Source organism: Schistocerca serialis, chromosome 12 (assembly GCF_023864345.2).
Source record: "Schistocerca serialis cubense isolate TAMUIC-IGC-003099 chromosome 12, iqSchSeri2.2, whole genome shotgun sequence".
Classification (NCBI taxonomy): domain Eukaryota; kingdom Metazoa; phylum Arthropoda; class Insecta; order Orthoptera; family Acrididae; genus Schistocerca; species Schistocerca serialis.
In genome coordinates, this window is record NC_064649.1 from 656,395 (window position 1) to 666,869 (window position 10,475).

The window sequence follows — 10,475 nt, forward strand, 5'->3', positions numbered from 1 at the left end:
GCACTATCTTCTCTCTACTCTTGCTACAGCTTTACATGACGTATCTTCCTTTCTGCGAAAGAATCTATTACCTCATCAAAATTCGTCAAACGTTTTGCTACTGAAAAAAATCAAAATTTCGTCGCCTAATACTGAAAAACCAGTTAATAGGAGTAGTACCCAAGACTGGTGTGGTTTCTCGATTTGATTACGTCTATTTTGCCACTATTAGCTAGATAAAATGAAATAGGCCTTTGTAATATTGCAGCAGTTGTAACACACGCCAAATAAACGAGACTGTTTTGGCACAAGCAACGTGACAGAATAGAATTCTCCAGGTAACAAAATATTAAATGCCTATTACATCTACTAGAAGCAAAAAATTTTATCTTAGGAAATAGTATCACATTTCATTGCTACGCTCCAGTTCTGAAGCATGAGATCGAAAGTAGTACGAAATTTTTATATAAATTCTGAATCGTCATAATCTTTCATATAGTTTGTGTGATGTCCCCATTGCTTCTCCTTCCTTGTTCTGACAAGCAATCTTGTTATCACTAATTCTGTAACTATCCCTATCCTTGACGAAACTTGTTCCCCAGTTAACTTCACTAACCCTGCCAGAATCACTGGTTTGGCTACCCGCGTTTATTCTGCTGTTAGCCCTTATTACGTGGTCGTACAACGAACGCGTTTTCCGCGCTATGCCGAGAAAAGAAATTAAGCGGCTACTAATCGGGGACTGTACGACTGGCCCTTACTAGCGTTGCGATCTAGCAAAAGTTTTCTGTAAAAATTTCATTTTCTTGGATACACCGACAACATTCTGTGTAATTTCTCTTACCTGTTTATTCGTGCTAGTCCTTTATTTCCACTCTGGTAATCCGAATCTATGGATTTCGCTAGTAGTTGCAGCAACGCTGATCATTCGCACACCCAATCAACCACGTTTCTAGATACGACGGGGACTGGCCTCGCAGAAATATCACGTACACTATGCACGCATTCAGAAATCGACTTATGATTCGTTCAGAAATCGACTTATAATGTGTTCGCAAACGTTCAAAACCCAACAGGGATGCGTTCCAGAATCATGTGAATAATCGATAGACAACGTGCGCTGGATGCTGCGCTCTTTGTGAAATAAGGTTTTTTTTCTTCAAGAATATGAATGTGGCGCCGCCTGAAATTGAAGCTCGGGGGAGATACCCCGGTTTGCCCTCCCTCCTCCACCTCTCTGGGACTGACCATACTTACGCACGTAATATCCGGTCTGAGGCGTAAATGTAGGCTGAACTCGCGCACTAAACACACGGCAAGCATTCTAGGTCGTCGCAAGCGTTCTGATGCCACCAAACTAAGATTTTAGACAGCATTTTTTCACCTATAAATATGACGCACTGTCTCTGTATGAGAGGCACAGCTACGCAGATACGCCCAAAGAGGTACTGCAGTCACAAAAAATCGGCTGCAAAGTGTCTGAACACGTCTGAAATGGAGTTAAAATTAGTGCCAAAATTATGTGACACTGGAAAAAAATTCGGAAAACATTTCTAATAACACTTTTTCAGTTTTAAGATACAAATCATAAGCTACGCGTTTTCGCTGAATTGCAGTCCACGACTAAAGCATCCACAAAAAGTGTAAACCAAAAGTGGTTGTGTTAACCGTATAGAATGCATACTTGTTCACTATTTATATCTGTCAAACTATAAAAATATACCGAAGTATATAAATACACTTTCAAAACTTTTCTGATCTATAAAATTCGTTTTATACGAACTGCACACTTTGAAGTATCAGGCAACGGAGGGGGACCACTGCAACAATGCCCCTGTCGGAGCGCAAAACAGGCAAATCTGTTCCTAAGACACAAAACTGAGGAATTAGCTGCCCCCATCCTCATTTCCCCTTCCTAACCAAAAAAGTTGGCACGCGAACATACGCTGACTTGGACACCGTGTCGGGGCCGGCCGGTGTGGCCGTGCGGTTGTGGGCCCTTCAGTCTGGAACCGCGTGACCGTTACGGTCGCAGGTTCGGATCCTGCCTCGGGCCTCGATGTGTGTGATGTCCTTACGTTAGTTAGGTTTAAGTAGTTCTAAGTTGTAGGGGACTGATGACCACAGATGTTAAGTCCCATAGTGCTCAGAGCCATGTGAACCATTTGAATACCGTGCCGGCGCTCGCTAGTGCAGCTACTTGACGTGCCGTGGACACTGCAGAAATGCTGGGAGCCACATTGCCTCTATAGCCATCCATAATTGTAAAAAGTGTTGCTGCTGCAGGATTTTGTTGCGCAAACTGACCTCTCCATTACGTCCGAAACATGTTCGATACGATTCGTGTCGGGTGATCTCGCTGGCCAAATCATTTGCTCGAATTGTCCAGAATGTTCTTCAAACCAATTGTGGCCTGCTGACATATCGTTGTTTGTGAACGGCTGAAAATGGTCTCCAAGAAGCCAAACATAAGAGGACGCAGTGCATTTGATGCAAATGCAGCCCACGCCACAACAGTGGGGTCTATGCGTCACTTGAACCCTGCCGCCAACTTTACGATCTGAAATCAGGAGTCATCATGTCAGACAACAGTTTTCCACTCGTCTAGGGTCCAACTGAGCACTGCAGGCCATGTCGTGCTGTTAGCAAAGGCTCTCGCGTCGGTTGTCTGCTACCTTTCCCCGTAACGGCAAAGTTTGCCACCCTGCCCTAACGGATACGTTCGTCGCACAGTCCCGTGTCGATTTCTCTGGTTATTTCACACATTTTTGCTTGTGTGTTAGTACTGACGATCCCACACAAGTACTGCTGCTCTCGGTTGGTCAGTGTGTTGTCTGTGGTGAGAAGTAATTCCTGAAATTTGATATTCTCGACACACTCTTGACGCTGTGGATCTCGTTATATTGAATTCCGTGATGACACCCGACATGGAATGTCACATGCTACCATTCCGCATTCATTCCCACTGTGCAGCCGTAATCACATTGGAAACTTTTTCACACGTTTTATCTGATTACAAATGACAGGTCCGTCCGCCAATGCACTGCCCTGCGTACGCGATATTGCCGCCTTATGTATATGTGCGTATCACTATCCCTCGACGTTTGTCACTTCAGTGTATAAATTCTTAATTACAATTCTACATCAATTACATAGCTATACACGAACCAGTGATACTCGTATACTTATTTACATGTATACTAATGCATAATTCTAATTGCAAGATTATTATGTGCAGTTTTACTGGTACATACAGCTACCCGAAGCACATTTCTTGAAAATTACTCTCTACGAATTCATCAACTGTGTAAAATTCTCGCTGTTTTAGTAAAGTTTTAAAAACTTCATTGAACTTGTGTAAGGCAGTTACACGAGCTGTTTTTTGGCGATTTGTTGAAGAATTTAAAACTCACGAGTGTATGGCTATGGCGTGTGTGAGAAAGTCCTGAGTGCGGTAAATCTACCATGTGGCTAGTTCTTATATTGTAGGGGAGAGTGGGGTAAGACGGGGTAGGGGGTTAAGAAGGAGTACTTGGCTTTACGGCTCAGTTAGTGATGTGGAAAACGTCCATACTGCTAGCAGGGATGGAGAAAAAGAATACGTGTAAGCGGCAGCCATTCTGAACTGTTAGTTTGCCTTGTGTAAGTCCGTTTCCCTCGACTGGCGCCATTTTTGCTGGAAAGTTTCTTAGTGAAGTTGAAGTTTGGTGTTTAATACAGGTAAAATACATTCATTAACTGAAGCACTGTATATATTGATGGGAACTGTTATTTTTGGACGTTATGTTACGTATATTATAAATACTTTCAGTCGAAACGTAACCTAACACTAGCGGTAAATATTCCACAATGTATCAGTGGGGCAAGACCGGATTTTTTCTATGGGGCATGATGGGGAACTACCCCATCTTACCCAATAAATTTTACACTTTCGTCCTTTGTTTGTAAAGGGTTTCTAATATGGTAAGGACATACGAGAGGAAGATAGATCGAGGTGGATGGTCTCCAGAAGCAATGAAATCAGCTACTGAAGCCGTTATCACAGGTGAAATGGGATATAAAAGAGTAGCTGACACTTTTCATGTTCCGCAAACAATTCTAGAAAGAAGAGTTAAAGTACCTCGTGATCAGACAGAAAAATCGGGAAATATATTTACTGCGTCATCGAGTGGACGCGTGTATTCAAATCAAACAACTCCAATTTTGGTCAAGAGTCTACGGCCAATTAAAACCGTTTTTACTCCAGAGGAAGAGAATATGTTGGTGGAATACGTACTAAAAATAGAGGAAAGGTTAATTGGTCTCACAGCATATGACCTCAGAAAACTTGCCTTTCAATGGGCAGAGGAGTTGTGTAAAAAGCACACATTTTCTCAAGAAAAGCAAGTAGCTGGCAAAGATTGGTTCATTGGTCTCAAACGCAGGGATCCTCAGATAATCCTCAGAAAACCAGAGCACACAAGTGCAGCACGAGCTGCAGCATTCAACAAACAGAATGTAACTAATTTTTTTGGTTTGTTAACTCGACTTATTGATACACATCAATTTACCCTTGACAGAATCTATAATTGTGATGGGGCTGGAGTAACTGTAGTACCAAAGCATAGGCCAAAAATTCTGTCTCTAAAAGCTAGAAACCAAGTTGATGTGTTATCTTCTACTGAAGAGGCGACACTGTAACAATAGAAGTGTTGCAATGCAGCTGGTTCATATATGCCTCTTCTTTTTATTTTTCCAAAGGTTCGAAATAACGATCAGTTAATGAAGACTGCCCTCCTGGAGCCTGGGCAGCATGTCACCCAAGTGGTTGGGTGCAATCCGATATTTTTTTTCAATGGTTTAAGAAATTTCTTGACTGGAGCCGAGCTACTAAGGAGAGGCCAGTTCTCCTGATTCTCGATGGACATTTCACCCACACCAAAAACATGGATGTTATTGACTTTGCAAGGGAAAATGGCGTAGCATTGCTGTGCTTCCCACCACATTGCACTCATCTCTTACAGCCTCTCGATGTAAGCTTCATGAAGCCTTTGAGTGTTTTTTATGACCAGGAAGTTTTATGCTGGCTCAGGTCGAATCCAGGATGTGTTGTCTCTTTGTTCCAAATATCTAAGCTATATGGAAGGGCTTTTGTAAAGGCAGCAACTATGTCCACAGCAATTAATTGAATTCACAATACTGGAATTTGGACTACCAACCAAGTCGTTTTTAGTGACCATGATTATGCCCCATCTGAGACTACAGATAGGCCTAGGCCAGATGTCACAGATAATGAATCCTCAACCCACGGGGCTACAAACACCAACCAGCTTTCTGCTGCTTTCAACTCACCTCAGCCTGCTGCTTCCGCCTATTTAGGCCTACCTCAACCTTCTGGTGTCTTCCGCCCCCCATCAGTCTGCTGCTAAACCGGATATGTCAACTCCAGCTGTTGCCTCCGACATTCTCCAGGCTGATACTGCATGTGAAATACTTGAAGTTTCTGCTCCAATTGAAAATATTCAGCCTGTTTCAAGTCAAATTAATGTTACTACAACTACTGGAAAGGCTGTAACCATTACAAAATGTCCAACACTAGTTCCCTCTTGCAGTAGCCTCAATTCAAAAAAGAAGAGCCGAAAGCATGGTAAACCAGCAGTTTTGACTGAATCACCCTACAAAAATGATTTACAAGCAGAAATAAATTTAAAAAGAGAAAAAGAAATGAAGCAAATGGGACAAACTAGGAAAAACTTGACAAAGAGATTTCCTCAAACTAACAAAAATACAACCATCACTAACCAAGTATTGCTAAAGAAGTCGAATAGTAAGAAAAAATACAAAAGAAAGGCAAAGAAATTAACAAAACCAACTTAAAACGTAAGCGGATAAGTTCCTCTTCATCAGAATCTTCTGACGCTGAGTGTCTTTACTGTGGATACTTGTACTCACAGTGAAGGTTGGATTCAGTGTTTTATATGCAGAAGATGGGCTCATTGTTCCTGTGCAGGAGAAGAAGATGAAGCAGTTCACGTTTGTGCACTGTGCAAAGACTGACCCCATCATGCCCCTCTAGTAACCCCATCTTGCCCCACTACATGGAAACTTGTCATTGTGTTACGAAGACAGTTTTATATTGTAATTGAAAAGTAAAAACAAATTTGTTTGTACTTCATTCTCAGCTATAATAATGTACAATTACACCATATTTTTTTCAAAATCTTCTGACTATGATTGTTGATTTTATGGCCCCAAATATATTAACTATCCCGTCTTGCCCTACTCTCCCCTAGAGATGAACATTATACGACATTGCAGTGCCTGTGTTATTCTGATTATGATGCGTGTCCAAAGAAACGTTCACTGCGGCGACTACAGCCGGTGTGAAATACATTAAATGAAGAAGGACAACCAATAGCTGCAGAATGGACTGGCAACAATCGAAATATGTGCCGGGCCGGCACTCACACCTGGATTTCCCACTTATCAGTGTCTTCATTCCTCTGCACAGCTCAACATTGTTCTTATTCGCAATTTCGAATTCATTTAATGTACACTCCTGGAAATTGAAATAAGAACACCGTGAATTCATTGTCCCAGGAAGGGGAAACTTTATTGACACATTCCTGGGGTCAGATACATCACATGATCACACTGACAGAACCACAGGCACATAGACACAGGCAACAGAGCATGCACAATGTCGGCACTAGTACAGTGTATATCCACCTTTCGCAGCAATGCAGGCTGCTATTCTCCCATGGAGACGATCGTAGAGATGCTGGATGTAGTCCTGTGGAACGGCTTGCCATGCCATTTCCACCTGGCGCCTCAGTTGGACCAGTGTTCGTGCTGGACGTGCAGACCGCGTGAGACGACGCTTCATCCAGTCCCAAACATGCTCAATGGGGGACAGATCCGGAGATCTTGCTGGCCAGGGTGGTTGACTTACACCTTCTAGAGCACGTTGGGTGGCACGGGATACGTGCGGACGTGCATTGTCCTGTTGGAACAGCAAGTTCCCTTGCCGGTCTAGGAATGGTAGAACGATGGGTTCGATGACGGTTTGGATGTACCGTGCACTATTCAGTGTCCCCTCGACGATCACCAGTGGTGTACGGCCAGTGTAGGAGATCGCTCCCCACACCATGATGCCGGGTGTTGGCCCTGTGCGCCTCGGTCGTATGCAGTCCTGATTGTGGCGCTCACCTGCACGGCGCCAAACACGCATACGACCATCATTGGCACCAAGGCAGAAGCGACTCTCATCGCTGAAGACGACACGTCTCCATTCGTCCCTCCATTCACGCCTGTTGCGACACCACTGGAGGCGGGCTGCACGATGTTGGGGCGTGAGCAGAAGACGGCCTAACGGTGTGCGGGACCGTAGCCCAGCTTCATGGAGACGGTTGCGAATGGTCCTCGCCGATACCCCAGGAGCAACAGTGTCCCTAATTTGCTGGGAAGTGGCGGTGCGGTCCCCTACGGCACTGCGTAGGATCCTACGGTCTTGGCGTGCATCCGTGCGTCGCTGCGGTCCGGTCCCAGGTCGACGGGCACGTGCACCTTCCGCCGACCACTGGCGACAACATCGATGTACTGTGGAGACCTCACGCCCCACATGTTGAGCAATTCGGCGGTACGTCCACCCGGCCTCCCGCATGCCCACTATACGCCCTCGCTCAAAGTCCGTCAACTGCACATACGGTTCACGTCCACGCTGTCGCAGCATGCTACCAGTGTTAAAGACTGCGATGGAGCTCCATATGCCACGGCAAACTGGCTGACACTGACGGCGGCGGTGCACAAATGCTGCGCAGCTAGCGCCATTCGACGGCCAACACCGCGGTTCCTGGTGTGTCCGCTGTGCCGTGCGTGTGATCATTGCTTGTACAGCCCTCTCGCAGTGTCCGGAGCAAGTATGGTGGGTCTGACACACCGGTGTCAATGTGTTCTTTTTTCCATTTCCAGGAGTGTATTTCATATCGGCTGTAATCGACGCAGTGCCAGCATGTCCAAATTAGCTTGGCATCGTAATCAGAAAAATACAGGCACGGCAACATCATATTTATGTGCCGATACCGGGCATGTAACTTCCAAGTACAACGTCTCACCTGTACGGGAATATACACGATCGATGTAGGAGTACAGACTGTAACTGCACGATTGACGGCACATGTAGGTTTGGGCCTGGCCGTGAGGCACGCACGGTGACCGCTTACGATATGCGGGAAAGCCGGGTTCCAGTCCCACTCCGGCACAAATTTTCATTGTCATTAGTCCATTCTACAGCTAATGGTTCCCCTTATTTGCAATTGAGAATTCATTGAATGAACATTCTTTTTTAGTCCAAGTTCCCATAAGTATTCATTAGGGTATGTTTGACAAGTACAATTCTGCAAGTCCTCATTGGAGCCAGACCTAGACTACATCTAATGGCTTTCTTCTGTCATTAAAAGATGTAAGCTGACTGGTGCAATTAACCACAGCAGTATTCCATATTGCAGGTGTAAGTGGAAGAACGGGTAATAAGAGTAAAGTAGAAGATTCTTACTGACAATTTGTCACAATTTTGCTGCTTAAATAATGTGTGTGTCCATCCCATGAAAGTCTTATCAATCACAAGTCCAAATAATTTCACATTTCAATGGTCTGAGACTGGAAAAAAATTCCTCCTGTTTTTGTTTTGTTAATAGACAGCTAGTTGGCCAGACACCAAGTCAACTCGATTATTTCTCTTTGGTAATTTTGGACACCTTGTAAGTTTTCACCTGTTCTCATCAGCTTGATATTGCTATAAGCACATTTTCACACGGTATGTGTAGTGAGAAATTATTTACATACACCATAAAGAGGAAGGGTCCAAGAACTGACCCCTGTGGTATTCCACATTTTATTTTTGTGGGCCCTTTCCCTTCCTTGTGTATATAAATAATTTGTCAAGTCACATATCATGCGAGAATGTGCTGTATGCTGACAACATCACAATGATAGCAACAGGTAAAAAACTATCTTCATCCTCATCTCAATGTACATTGCACACTTGAAAATTACAGAAGTATGCCTGTGTCATCAGCAAAGGTTACAGTTTCTTTACTACCTTCTACTGTAATTGTAAGATCATTTATGTAGGTTAGAAACAGGAGGGAACCCACTACCGATCCCCGTGGCAGTCCACACTTGATGTTCACTCGCTTCTGAGACTATTTTCCCGAGTACTGCAGGTACAGAGGGGTTGTCGTTTCCGTCCCAGGGGTCGACAACTTCGCTGTTCACCTTGAAGTACCCCAATTGAACTGAGAAATCAGTCGGATACAATCCGTTAATGAGACTTTCTGCTCCCTGTTTGGAAAGCAAGATTCCATCCGTGCAAGAGTGATGCCGTTAACAACATAGAACCCTTTGCAAAAGGCAAACTGAGAGGTGGTTACTAAATCCTGCACAGTTAAGTGAGTTAGTATTCCATCATAAGACACTTTCTCACACACTTTTGAAAAAAGACTGTGTTGAGTGACATAGGTCTGTAATTAGGGGTAGTTTTCATATCTCCAGTTTTGTTGACGGGTGTTACTATAGCATATCTAAGACAGTCACAAAATATGCCCCGAGCCATTGACCGATTACAAAGATAGCTCGAGGGCAACCCTATCTAGTCGGCACAAGTTTCAGCACCATCGTAACTGAATTACTACTCTTTAGAGACCTAATTAAACCTGCAATCTCTGTCAAGTTGTATTTTTTAATGTGATCGTGTCCTGTCTTGCAGGACCGCTGGAGGAAACGTGGCAGCCAGATCAGACAGTTCGGTGCCAGCAAGGCAGCGGGCACCGGCAGAGAGTGGGACACGCGGGGCGTGTTCTCCGGGAACCGAGCAGGCGGGCACGCGGTCGGGGTTGCAGACTTGTGACTTACCACCTGACCGAGCTCACATGCATAATTAGTTGATCCTGCACACAGAATTTACCTATACTAAGTACACCGTTATCCTGCACCAAAAAATTCTTCATTAAAAAACAATTCTGTAAACTCACTGTGCATTTCTGGCTTCTGTTACGGAACAGATTATTCTTCGTACAGTTTACAACTATATTGCGTTATCAGTTCACTTCCTATATAAAGAAATGGGAGCTAATGGTCAATAGGAGAGTTATCAGCAAGGAGGATAAATTTCCATTAACGTTTGCCAGAAAATTTGAAAGCAATTTTTGCAGATGGCTTGTTATACAATAAAATATTCAGATTAATCTAGTACAAATTGTTTAGGGCAGTTTTTGTTGTTTGCAATGTATTTTCAACATGTAAAACATTATCAATACTCATTACGGAACTTGTAAAATGGGGAAAAAAACAGTAATAGTTAATGTTGTGGCGAAGCAGCTGTTCGAAACAAATGTCAAAGACTGTTTTTTCTGTACATTACGTATGGCGAGTCTTTACCACTGAGCAGTTGGTGAGCTGAAGTTCCTTCAGTTAGGTACAGTATAAGCCAGGTACGCACCTACGTTCAGTTCATTTCG

At 43.9% G+C, this 10,475-nt stretch overlaps 1 protein-coding gene across 1 annotated transcript in view; it reads left to right on the forward strand.

The window, feature by feature from the left end:
• The window catches only part of LOC126428335 (neuronal acetylcholine receptor subunit alpha-4-like), a 588,239-nt gene extending 578,255 nt beyond the window's left edge, over window positions 1–9,984 (forward strand). The window contains exon 20 of the mRNA XM_050090270.1: window positions 9,725–9,984. The gene's annotated coding sequence lies outside the window, so the exon portion shown is untranslated. The remainder of the gene's footprint in view (window positions 1–9,724) is intronic.
• The last annotated feature ends 491 nt before the right edge of the window (window positions 9,985–10,475 follow it).